Source organism: Mchenga conophoros, linkage group LG17 (genome assembly GCF_057382185.1).
Source record: "Mchenga conophoros isolate Kocher_MC1m ecotype Shallow Benthic linkage group LG17, M_conophoros_male_GT1.1, whole genome shotgun sequence".
NCBI lineage: Eukaryota > Metazoa > Chordata > Actinopteri > Cichliformes > Cichlidae > Mchenga > Mchenga conophoros.
Genome location: NC_140542.1, coordinates 5,659,292 through 5,672,634, shown reverse-complemented (window position 1 = coordinate 5,672,634; position 13,343 = coordinate 5,659,292). Strand labels below are relative to the sequence as shown.

General features: G+C 37.8%; 1 protein-coding gene across 3 annotated transcripts in view; it reads right to left on the bottom strand.

Annotated features, from left to right (window-relative positions):
• Nucleotides 1–13,287, bottom strand: part of LOC146554951 (uncharacterized) — a 38,880-nt gene extending 25,593 nt beyond the window's left edge. The window contains exon 1 of one of the 3 annotated variants that reach the window (XM_085253080.1): nucleotides 13,152–13,287. The gene's annotated coding sequence lies outside the window, so the exon portion shown is untranslated. Of the gene's footprint in view, nucleotides 1–13,117 lie in introns of all 3 variants that reach the window. The other 2 variants (XM_085253079.1, XM_085253081.1) reach the window with 2 other exon arrangements.
• Between the last annotated feature and the right edge of the window lie 56 nt (nucleotides 13,288–13,343).

Below are 13,343 nucleotides of genomic sequence, written 5' to 3'. Positions count from 1 at the left end.
GGTGCTTGCTTGGAAGTTTAGGGGGGTTTTTCGCTTTAAAAAGAAGTTTCCTTCCCACGCACAACGGATGCTAATGTTTTTAGTAAGGTCAGTACTTCCACGCTTTAAACGCTGCACGCTCATACTCTCTCCCGCACTGGATATTGTTGATCTGCACACAGCTGTTGTCACAAACGACGCACTTGCTTACGTCACTGTCATGAGACCTTCTCGCAAAAAAATCACGGTTTTTGTAACGCAGTAATGCAGCGTTCCTACGGGAAAGTAACGGTAATCTAATTACCGTTTTTGCAATAGTAATCCCTTACTTTACTCGTTACTTGAAAAAAGTAATCGGATTACAGTAACGCGTCTGGATGCTAGCTAGCCTCTGCTAGCTTGCAAGATGCATTGATAAACTGCACTGGTGCAATGAGGATATGCTGATATGCTAAGTAACAGGCTAATAAAATACTTGAAAAACATCCAGTCATAAAATTACATAAATAAAACTACGAGCAAAACTGCATAGCATGCCAGCTCATTATTTATTTAACAAAAAAGAAGACAAAATTCAGTGAAGCAGTATGTAAACCCTTCCAAACAAGTATGGTTTGTTTAAAAAGTTCACACTCAGGTTTCTACTCTCACTGACTTAAGCACAGTTTGATCAGATTATGTATAATGTGCTCCTTGCTGTGTTTTTTGAACATCTATAAATAATTACCACATTAATGCTTAACAAATTCAATAATAAGTGCAATGAGAAAGTATTTTTCAGTACTCTGCATTCCCTCTCCTGATTTCTTGTTTTGCTCACAGTTAAATGCTTCAGAACATCAAACATGTTCTAATATAAGTGACTCATAATCCAAACAAATACAATGTGCAGTTTTTAAACAATTATCTAATTTATGTCAGGAAACAAGCTTAAACCTGCCAGGCCCTAAGTGAAAAAATACTTACTGCCATGTTAAATCACGACTTAACTTAACCACAGCTTGAGTAAAAGGAGTCCAATTGTACTAGCCACACCCAAACCTAATAATCACCAGGCTGTCTAATCAATCAATCAATCAATCAATCAATCAATCAATCAATCAATCAATCAATCAATCAATCAATCAATCAATCAATCAATCAATCAATTGTTTGGTTATTTTAGTTTGGTTAATATTAAAATGTGTTTGACGATCTGAAACAAGTGTGATATATATACAAAAAACTAAGAAATCAGGAAGGGGGGCAAATACTTTTTCACAGCACTGTATATCTCATGCCAACAGCCTGAACAGACTATCAGCATTTACTCAGCATGTTACACTGTGAGTGAGGAGGTTGGATGTTGAATGCAATCAGCTGGATTGCTTTAAAAAGAGGAGAAAAGCACAAAGAGGAAACTGAAAGTCAGCTGGGTTAAGAAGCGACAGACATGGATAGCAAGGGGAGGTGACAGATGTTCACGACATGTTCACACTTTTAAGCCAAACATGTTTATTGACATGTCTTCTTTCAGCGGTATAGTAAGATTCAGTGACACCTTTGATACGGTTGAATAAAATCACTACTATTCGCCTACTGACTAAGACAATAATCAGTTTAGGATTTTTGATGACAAAGTTTAATGTGCCTTCATACAAATATAATAATGTCAAAAATAATCCAGTGTCAGTAACTATTTAACACTCCAACACAGTGGCTGGAGGTATTGCAAGTTAACACTGTTTGCCATCTGCCATAAAACACAGGGTAGGACACTGTTACTACCCAGCTCTCTCTCATTCCCAGGGCGTCAAATGCTGGTGTTTTGTCAAAGCTGTGTCTCATGACACAAGCTATCTATCCCTTGGCATCACCTGGCTATGTCTCAGTAGTGAGAGCAGTAAATTGGAGCAGAGTCATCAGTAGGATCTTGCTGCTACGTTGTCACATATAGAAGATTACAAAAAAACAACTTGGCATTTTTAAACATGCACAGTTATACTATTATAATCAAACAAAAATCTAAGGAAGTAATTCCTTGCATTAAAATCTTACCAATGTGTGAGTGAAAATGAATGGAAAAACTTAGATAAAAACATGCAAAAAACACAAGGCTTCCAAAAGAACCACACTTTACTGGCTGACTTTACTCTGCTGCCACCGTATCACCAACTGTGAACTATATCACACCTCAAAAGAGGAAGATAATCTGCCATGATCTAATATTGGTACTGATGCACTAAAAGCACTGATGCAAAAGGACAGTTTATGTATATAAGTTGCAACACCAAGGGCATTTGACAGAACAGCAGCGTTTGACTCTCTGATTTAGTACATAATAACTAATTTTGGGGAGTTTTGTGATCACAGTTTTTATTTAAATCAAAATCAAAATCAAAAACAAACCAACCAAAAAGTAGCTATAGAAATAGCTAAAAAGCAGCATACTAATTTTAAAGCATTCATCCTCCTCGCACTGGCTGTTTTTCTTAAAAAGCTAGAATATTCACACCAGATTTCCCAGTTTTTGCGAACATCAGTCTTAAGTTTTGATGTCTGGGAGAGCGTGGAACATCACAACATAAAAACTCCAGCTTATCAACCAGAGAGAGAAGCCTCATTTTGCTCTGATGAATAATAAAGCTGCCTGCATGTACAGTGTGGTTAGTATGAGGAATATTAAACATTAGAAGTCTGTCTGTGTGCGTATACACTGAGGCGGAGACAATCTGCAGCACAGTCACTATCAGCCTAATCCCTAATGCGACATCTTAGAGCACATTAAATACTGTTATATAATAGAGAAACAGAACACTCACGTTTTCGTGTTTCTCTGTGTGTTTTCATTTCTGTCTGTCTGTAGCTGTTATGTTCAAGCAGTTGTATACATTCTTATGTATTCTGTCACTGCATCACATGGATATATATATTTATAAAAACGTCAGCGTCTGATAGTTTATATTTTATTTTGAATTTAAATGTCAAATAGCTTTATGTGGGAATGTTATGACATCATCTTAAGAGCCACCCAATTTTGCAGCTTTCTCCCACAGTGCAGAGCATTTTTGCTCATTGTTTTGGTTTTATGGCCACGCATTAAAATAGATTTCGAACCAAAAGTAACAGTTAGATTTGGACTTGACTCTTTCTGTTTAATAAAGGACTTAGTGGTTTGAATTACACATATTACTCCATGTTAATCGAATCGTTCAGATCTAATGTGCAACACTGTTTCTTGTTTGAGTCTTTTTTTTAACGGTTTTTGTATTTTTTAAACTTAATATTAAAGCCTTCATATGTAAAGTTTGTCTTAATTGTCACAGCTTCTGATAATACTGTTAAAGATTAGACTGCAAAAAAGTTCTAACTTTCAAACAGTGTATGCTGGCAGCACCCACGAGTGAATTCATTCAGCTCATTATTTCCAATGAAAGGAGCAGATTAGTATACCCAGCTGCTTGTACAAAAACAAACACATTGTAGATTGCAGAAACTCAAAATGATTAAAATCTACATTTAAAGTGCTAAAAAATGAAGCTAAAGCTCTTCAAATGTAGGACTCTCCAAAAGCAGGTTAAAAAGCAGAAAAAAAGGTTTTTAAGGGTGGCTATAGCTAATGTCTCAGTTCATGACAACAGTACAGGAGGCGAATTACTATATAGTGTTGAAATTGAATTAGCACCCAAGGTTTAAATTATTAATGCCTGCTTTGAATGTCAGGGGTGCTTACACAAAACTACAGGGTGGGCCATTTATATGGATACACCGTAATAACATGGGAATGGTTGGTGATATTAAAGTCCTGTTTGTGGCACATTAGTATATGTGAGGGGGCAAACTCCTCAAGATGGGTGGTGGCCATTTAGACGTCGGCCATCTTGGATACAATTTTTTTTTTCAACAGGAAGAGGGCCATGTGACACATCAAACTTATTGGTAATGTCACAAGAAAAACAATGGTGTGCTTGGTTTCAACATACCTTTATTCTTTCATGAGTTATTTACAAGTTTCTCTTTGTTCACAGCCATTGACATGTCGAAGAGGTTAACACGTGAGCGGATCAAAATTGTGTTGATATCTGGTGAACACAGTAACTGGGTTATTGCAGCAGATCTCAATGCAAGACACCCTACGTGACCACCCATCTCCCATGCTACAGTTAGCAAACTGCTTGCTAAGTTTCGTGAAGCTGGTTCAGTGTTGGATTTGCCAAAATGTGGACGCAAGAAAACTGTCACTAATGAAGAAACATCAGTGGCTGTCCTAGCTTCATTCAGCAAGAGCCCACAGCGTAGCACTCGCCGCATGTCACTGGAGACTGACATTAGTCGAACATCCCTTCGGAGGATCTCAATGAAAACAAAAATTGGAACAGGACCCTCAGTTCACGCAGAAGATTTTGTTCAGTGATGAGGCAAACTTTTATGTGAATGGTGAAGTTAACAAACAAAACCACCAGTATTGGTCTGACACTAACCCACATTGGATGGATCCCTCCAAGACTGTTGGAACAACAAAAGTGATGGTTTGGTGTGGTATATGGGGTACAATGATAGTGGGTCCATTCTTCATCAATGGAAACCTCAAGGCCACTGGATATTTGAAATTACTACATGATGATGTGTTTCCCTCTTTATGCACTGAAGCTGGCACGTTCCCTGAGTTTTTCCAGCAAGATGGTGCAGCACCACATTATGGGTGCCAGGTCCGAGCATTCCTAGATGAACAGTTTCCTGGAAAGTGGATTGGTTGTTGTGGGCCAGTTGAATGGCCCCCAAGGTCTCCCGATCTGACCCCCTTAGACTTTTATCTTTGGGGTTATCTGAAGGCAATTGTCTATGGTGTCAAGATACGAGATGTGCAGCACCTGAAACTACGGATACTGGATCCCTGTGCTGGCCTTTCTCCTGCGGTGTTGCTATCAGTGTCACGGGGTGCCGAGGCAGGCCGTGTGAAAATATAAACGGACCCAAGATGCAGACTGCGTAGTTGTGAGCGAGCTTTAATAACCAAAGGGGTGGAGTACAACACAAAGCAGGGGTGGCGAGAAACAGAACTGAAAATACTCTAAAATGGGAAAAACTAGAACTTAAACAACAGAGAACACAGGGAGATTACACACAGGTGGGGGACACAGCTGGGAGGGATTAACGTGACGAGACTAGGGAGGCGAACTGAAAACACTAAGACGCAGACCTTCACAATAAAACAGGAACTTACACATGCAAGGACACAGACTAAGAAACGCGGACTAGATAGAGGAACACACGGGCAGAACAGAGTAAACACTAAACAGAGGAAGAACAGAACCAAAAATCACACTAATAGAAAACACAAAACCCTGGGTCAAAAGGACCCAGGACCATGACAATCAGTGTGTGAAGAGTGGGAGAAGAGGGTTGCATTGACAATTCCACACAATGGGCAGCACATTGAACACATTTTATAAGCGGTCAGAAACTTGTAAATAACTCATGAAAGAATAAAGTTACATTGAAACCAAGCACACCATTGTTTTTCTTGTGACATTACCAATAAGTTTGATGTGTCACATGGCCCTCTGCCTATTGAAAAAACAAAAGTTGTATCCAAGATGGCCGACTTCTAAATGGCCACCATGGTCACCACCCATCTTGAGGAGTTTGCCCCCTCACATATACTAACGTGCCACAAACAGGACTTTAATATCACCAACCATTCCCATTTTATTACGGTGTATCCATATAAATGGCCCACCCTGTATAACCACAGAACTATAACCACTGGTTGCCTTAGCTTAGCTTAGTTTAGCTTAGCGTCACCTCAGATAATCTGAGTCTTGGAACTTGTTTGTGGTGTTTGTGGTCTTATCAAAGGATTTAACAGATAATGAGCCTCAAATTCTTCCAAGGTGGAAGAAGGTGGAGACCAAACTAGAGCTAAAAGATCTCAAGAGAGAAGTAAATTTTAATATTTGCAGAGTATTCATAAAAACCTACAATAAAGCAGTACCCGGAAAGGAAGCGGACCTTCCTGAAAGTGACAGACACTGTTTACACACTATATTTGACCTTATACTATCATTTAGGTTTTCCTGCAGTTATGTCATTTTGTTGTGACTGTTTTTCTTCCATTTTCATTGAAACCAGACCGACCGATCAGATTTTTTCATTTTCTGTTTTCATTTCAAAAAATGAAATCCAGGTACAAATTTGATGTAGGGATATAAAAGCAGGCACTATTTTCTCAAAGTTTAGCTGCTATCAGCTCCTATACTGAACATTTTTTTCAGCTGACCTCAAGAAGCCAAAATCATCCTTTGCAGCACTGAAAGTTTTGTATATTGGCCAGCATGCTTATGTGCTTTCACCATTGGTATGGGAAAGTGAAGCTGGGATGCCGTGAATAGAAAACAGAGGGTCTTTGTTTGCTATATTTGACTGCTGTTTTCTCAATCCATGCTAGTTTCCTAGTATGTTTCCTTCTGACTTCTCTCCCTCATTTCTTGTCTTCATATTTTTTTGTGTGAGTTATTCCCTCTCTTTTCCTTACTTCCTGTTTTATTTTGACAAGTAATTTGCTCACGCATCTTATTGTGTTTTTACTTCCTGCATGTGTGTTTTGTTTTTTGTTGTTGCCTCCTTTATGATTCACCGCCTGCCTTCTTTTTGTTTTCCTATTCATTCGTTCCCTATTAGTTCCCTGTCTGTTTATGGTCCCGTCTCCCTGTCTGATGTCTGTTTGCATTCCTGTCCTCTGTGCTCTTCAGTTCCTTATGTTTAACATTTTTTTTAGACATCACTTCTCTAAAGTATTACTCAGTGCCTTTTCTTTGACATTAAATCTAATTGAAGATGAAAAAAAGTCTTATTGCTCAGACTGCCTGACTCGTGTCTTTTATTTGGTTCCTAGCTTAGACAGATTGTAAACACTCTTGCAATAAGATTAGGAGTCAGGTGTCGCCAACTGTTGCAAGATTGTGGCTCTATGTCACCAAAGGCTTCGTTCATATTTTATACTGATTTTGTTATGATTAAGAATGATATTGTATATATATATATATATTGCTCTAGACCTGTCTGCTTCCAAATGAAGCTGCCTCATTACTTTCAGTCTATCTGCACTGCATATAACGCAGACACAACATCATCATACCCAGCGATAAACAGCTTACAGGGTCTTACTGCAGCACAGTGGGAAACTGTAGATTAAAAAAAGATCTGCCCTGATTGGATTCATCTTTTTACGGCATTAATGATGTGTTTCTTTTTTTAGTTTCTTTTTTTTTTTTCTGATGAGAACCAGTTGTATCTTGAAGCATCTGTTCCTGCTGAGACAAACCACATTTGACCTCAGAGGAAGGAAGCAGTCAAACACGACAGAGGGGATTTGAAGGGCAAAGCTGCTGGTTCAAATCATAGACTGTTCAGAAACTGTGGCCCAGCTGGGGAATAAGTTCCCACAAGAGGTTCCTTGAGCGGTTACTGAAGTATTGTCGTGTGTGACACAAGATTGGGCTTATTTGTTTGGACTAAACAGAAGTGCTTTTAGTTTTATTTGTTATTTTTTATTAATATTTAATGGGGGGAAAATGTACTGCCCACACTGGTTGATTGACTTGTTGAGAGCTGGAGTGTAGCCTGAAAATTCTGCTTTGCCATCACTGAGGTAACCGTGACACATGAGATGAGAAGTCATTGATCTCTGTGGGGGAAACTGCACCATCACAGCATCTGAAGACCAAAGGAGTGTAAAATAGAAGGGAAAGACAAACATGATACACGAGGGAGGAGAAAACACTGAGATTAAATGTAATGTAATGATTAAATGTACACTGTAATCAGAAGTTAAAAGTTAATGCTTCCACTTTGATTCTTCTCTGGTTTCCACACCTGGACACTCAATTTAGTTCTCAGGATTGGAACACTTAACCACTTCCTAATCTGTAGGATGAGGATTTAAGTGAAGATCTGAGCTTTGGGTGACTCCCCACAGCGTTGACGTTAATTTGGGAGGGAAGTAACAGTGGCAGATTAAAAATAAGCAGTCAGATAAACATGTGAACTTGCAGTGACACGTCGAGAGGCTGGGGGACTGGAGTCCTGTAGAGTGTCTGAACTCCTGTCTGATCTACACCGCAGGCTGCAGTAAGAGTCCAGTAATAACTGGTACAAAAAGTGATTAGACGCTGCTGTTTTAAGAAGAGTTAATGACAGTGAGGCATTTTAATTTATAAAAAATGAATAGGAGCACAAATTGATATAAATGTCTTTAAAACTACGTTTATCGTTTTAAAAGAATTGAGTGAAAACTACAAACTATTTCATGTGAACTGAGGTGGATTTGGCTCTCAGTTTCGATTATCATAATATAATATCAACTGTTTCTAATAATAAATTAATTAAAATGTTCAGCCTTAATCTAGATTCCATTTCTGTTTACCTTTTATTTTACAGTGGATGTGTATCTATAAGAGTGCCATCTATAAAACAAACCATGCCAAATGCTCCAAAAACATACCTTGGGGAGGTATACAGCACCATCTTGTAGCAATCAGAGGTTAATGCAGTTCAACGGTGGAAATCAGAGAGCACAAAGCGACAATTGGCAAAGAATTGAAACCTATATTTTGCTGAAAACAGTACAAACACAACGTTTTAAATGTAGAACTTTTTTACATTTTTTTTAAAGTGTATATAATTTACTTTTAAAGCTGATGCCTCCCTCATTAAACATTGGACACGGGTGTGTCACTTAAACACTACCTCTATGCTTGTTAGAGATTATGAAGCAGTGTTTTTCTACTTCTTCTTCAGTGCTATACGAAAGTCTTGAGCTACCCCTCATTTCTTGATATCCTCCAGGCTTTTTTGTAATGTTTAAAGTGCTCTTGAGCTATAGTTTTCCAGTTTTCTGAACTTTTAAAAGATTTTCTTTGGAGTTTCTTTCAGTCCAGTCCTTGTATCTGACCATTATCATAAGAATTTTTTTTAAAATTCTTGTTAAACCACTAAACACCAAAACATTCAAGCATTCAAGCATGCGACCCAAGGTATGAACCATACACATAACAGAGAACCAATTTTAAATGATATCTTTGGGCTGCTTGTTACTTGTAGCCTATCACAGAAATCAACTTGTTCCCATATCTTTAGCAAAATCTATGAAAAATGCCAAAGATGACAGTTTCACTGGCATAAAATAGTATTTTTACACCAAAAACGTTAATCACAAAGCACTACTGACATATTTCAGCATGTTTTGCAGCGTGTCCTTGAAGATATCTGGGGAAACTGGACAAATGGATGACAAAGGAAGAAGTGGCAGACCTAAAAACAAATATCTACAGCAGGTGAACAGTATTTGACCACACCTTTGTGTTTCAAGGGCAAGATATCTCCGCGCTTCCTGCCCATTGATCCTGCGATAACCTCACCTTTTGTTAATCTTCTCATTCCCTCGCTACTACTTAAGATATTCTACATGCTGGAGTCTTATGTGTTGCATTTGTTTTTGATAAAATGTCTTGCTTTAAGTGGCTTACTAGTTAAGGACTAGTGTAGCACTTGACCTTTTTTAAAAAAAAACACAAATCTGTGCTGATGCCGAATGTGTAGAATGTCTTTGACATCAAAAAGACATCTGGGTGGAAACCTGTGTTCATGTAATCTTCACTTCTATCTTCACTTCATCCTAAAATGAGCTCAGGCCCAGAGAAGATAGCATTGTTTCTGGATCTTGTGTACATATGTATATTTTCTTTGCATGCTACAATTTTCTCTTGCACTGAAGAGTGTACAGAGATTTCTGTGGATTCCCTGAACCCTTCTCCTTTACCGTTACTTCTGAAACCCAGTCATGTTACTAATTAAACTAATTAGCGGTGAGATGGTCCACCAGTTGGTTTTTCAGCATAGAAGAAGTTTTCCAGTTTTTTTTTAAATTGCCCCTGGCTTTTTTTTAATGAATTCAAATTCAACCAGACCTCCTATTTTTTTTAAGTCCATTTTAAACATTTCATATACTGTCTCTACTCCTATTTTAATTAGAAATATTCTTTACTTTTTAAACATTCTATTATTTTATCATAAATACATAGAAACACAACATTTAACCTGTAGTCAGCACAGTTGTGTACTGATCATGCCTCGAACTAATGATGTGTTGAAAGCAAACTGCTGCTAATGAGCAGCCTTCAGCACCACAGAAGGGTGGACAGCTCCCCTTCTCTGGATAAGCAGGATTTCAGAGAAGCTCCGCATAAAACTTTATTATATCTAATAAGTAAAGTGATATAAACATGCAGCAGGTGTGAACAACTGAGAGGTCTCAGAGTATACAAAGCCTGTTGATGTGCAACTGTTTCCTTACTATCATATTTTCTGTTGAATGATTTGTTATGAGGATAATTTTAATTTTAATTCAAATCTATTTTATTTATATATTTTATTTATATTTATATTATAGGATAGTCTGATCATAAAGAATTATAATAGTGTAGCCTAGAAGTAATCACTCTGAGTGATCAGCATCACTCTGAGACAGGATGTTTAGAGATATTGTGTCAATGCAAGTAAGCAGTCTTACATATTTGTTTAATGTGCATTGAAGGACATATCCTGGTCAGAAATGACTCCAAGGTTCCTCAGTGTTACTGGAGGCCAAGGTAATGCCACCCAGAACTGGAATCTAGTTAGATACCATTGTTCTAACATTTTCAGGGCCAAATACACTTACCTCAGTTTTATCTGAATTTAGAAGCAGGAAATTAGAGGCCATCCAGGTCTTTATGTCTTTAAGACATTCCTGCAGTTTAAATAATTGGTGTGTGTTATCTGACTTCATGGATAGCTAGAGTTGGGTATCATCAACATACCCATGAAAATGTATGCTATGCCTCTGAATGATACTGCCTAAGGGAAGCGTGCATAATGTAAACAGAACTGGTTCTAACATGGAGCCCTGTGGAACTACATAATGAACCTTTTTGTGTGAAGAAGACTCCTGTTTACATGAATAAATTGGATTCTATTAGAAAGATGTGATTGAAACAACAGCAGGGCAAAACTTTCAATATCGACAGCGTGCTCTAGACTCTACAATAAGATATATATATATATGACAATAAATCACAGATGTGAACTGTTTGGTGCAAGCAATGGAGATGGATCCACAAAGACAATTTCTGTTGTTTTAAGATCATATTCCTAACAATAGGATGATTTCAACAAAATCATGACATTTTCGAAGGCTATTAATAAACATCAGCACCCTTAATAACAGCGTCAGTCTTAGAAAAATACTAAAGGACTGAAAATGGATGGAAAACTGCCATGTTGGGATTAAACATATTCACTGAGAAAAAGCTTTTGTTCTCTGTAGCGTTACTAAAACAGAGATTTAAAAATCCTTTCTGTTAAAAGAGAAAAATGATTTGGGAACCCTTAGTACTAAATTCTTAACATTCATAGAAATATTGTTTTTACTGTTGCAAAGAACTAAAAAAAATTAAACTGTTATTATCTGTCTATAATAGAAGTTACTTTATGAATTACATTTCATTATTTCTTCATATATTAGAAGATACAATAACAGTTACCTTTTGATAACTGTTTAAAGATAAAGGTTGTATTAATCCCAACAGAGTCAAAATTTTCAGCAAAAATAAAAAACATATATATAGTTTTTCTCTACCTGGATTAGCAATAGGCTAAACACTAACATCATTGTCAGGGCCAGCAGGAGTCTGGTGGAGGAAAGCTGTTTAGAAACTTCACTTGATGCCATTAACTCTGTGAATCCTCTAGATGGCAGTGTATGAATGCGGCCACACGTCAATGGTTTCCATACTGGCCTCCTGTGTTATGTTTTTATACCTGCTGGTGTGGTAGGGATTTCTGTTACATACAGAATAACATAGTTTAAACCTATATAAATACATTTTTCTCCATTAACCCCTCATTTATGTTGCAGTTCCAAAAGTTAGGACTATGCACACCCACTGTCCAAAAACAATTTCAAAGCAAAACTCCCAACTTTGCATTTTGAAACATTAAAGAACAACAGTGACATTTCCACAGAAGGTCAAGAGCTATGCTAACACTTTGATGCTTTATGATGCTTTTAATACAACATGACATTAGCCTGTTGCTTATGTCCCCCGATGACTAATTCATACTAATATATGAGCCACAGATTTTTTCCCTAATTTGTGTGACACTGACCTTTGACCTTGTATGCTATTATCTTTAACCATATGACTTGAGCAGAACTTTCTGAAATCTTTGGCTTCTATAAGCTCTAAAAACTTGATATTTTAAGATATTAATGCAATGTGTGATTTTTTTGTGATGTCATATTGAAAAGATCTAATCAAATACACTGTGTCACTTCTCTGCACGAGTGTTGTGCAGCTGTCTTGATGGCCTTTTGTATGACATATTACGCAATATGGTTCCCTGAATTTTTTCTTCAAGGTCAACTTTGATCTTGGCCATTAACATGAAGGTCAAGGTCAAATGCTTCTTCAGCCTGGGTACTCATGTCGCACAAGGCCAGTATATTGCTGTGAAGTTTGAAGATGATCTATAAAAAACGTTTCTACTGGTTTTCACATTTGGTGTGACCTTGATGTTTCAGCTAAATTAAATCAGCTCGAGCTATTGTTGGTATCTACCGTCACTCAAAGTTTGAAAATGATATCTCAACAACTGTGGACAATAGACTGCTGACAAACAGACAGACAGGCCGATTACTTAGAATAATTGTATAATTATAACAGAATAATGTTTTGTCCTCTTGCTGCGTTCTTGTTTGTTTTATTTGATCGTCATCATTGGATCACTGTTTCGTGATTGTTTGACCTGATTGATTTGTTGCTTCTATGAGGCGCTTTGTTTTATGACTTTAGAAACCTTCTGATAATTGCTATGATTCACTTTATAAGACAAACAGTTTTTGTGTACGAGCCACTGTTTTTTTTTTTTACATAATTGATTAAGAAGTATTTCCTTCTCATCCCTTGAACACGTTTTTGTGTGTGTGTGTGTATGTGTGCTTTGCACACACACACACACACACGCACACTCTCACCCTTGCGCAAACTTTTTTCACCCGCCCTGATTGGTGGCCTCACAGCCACAGAGGGTGGGGAAACCTTGGGATTAATTAGCATACCTGTGCAGTCCGATAAATGCGCCGGCACGCTCACCTGATGCTTCGGAGAGCGTCACACACAGAGAGGAAGAGGGGGACCTTCGTGTGTAGTGTACGGTGCGAGTGAAAGTCACCGTGGAAGTAAAGCTCAGCCAAGCTCTCTCACCTCACCGAGAACCCGATCAGGCTCCGCCGTCTGTGCGTTAAGGCGCACAGCCCAAACTGAGAACTTTACGCTCTCCCTGGA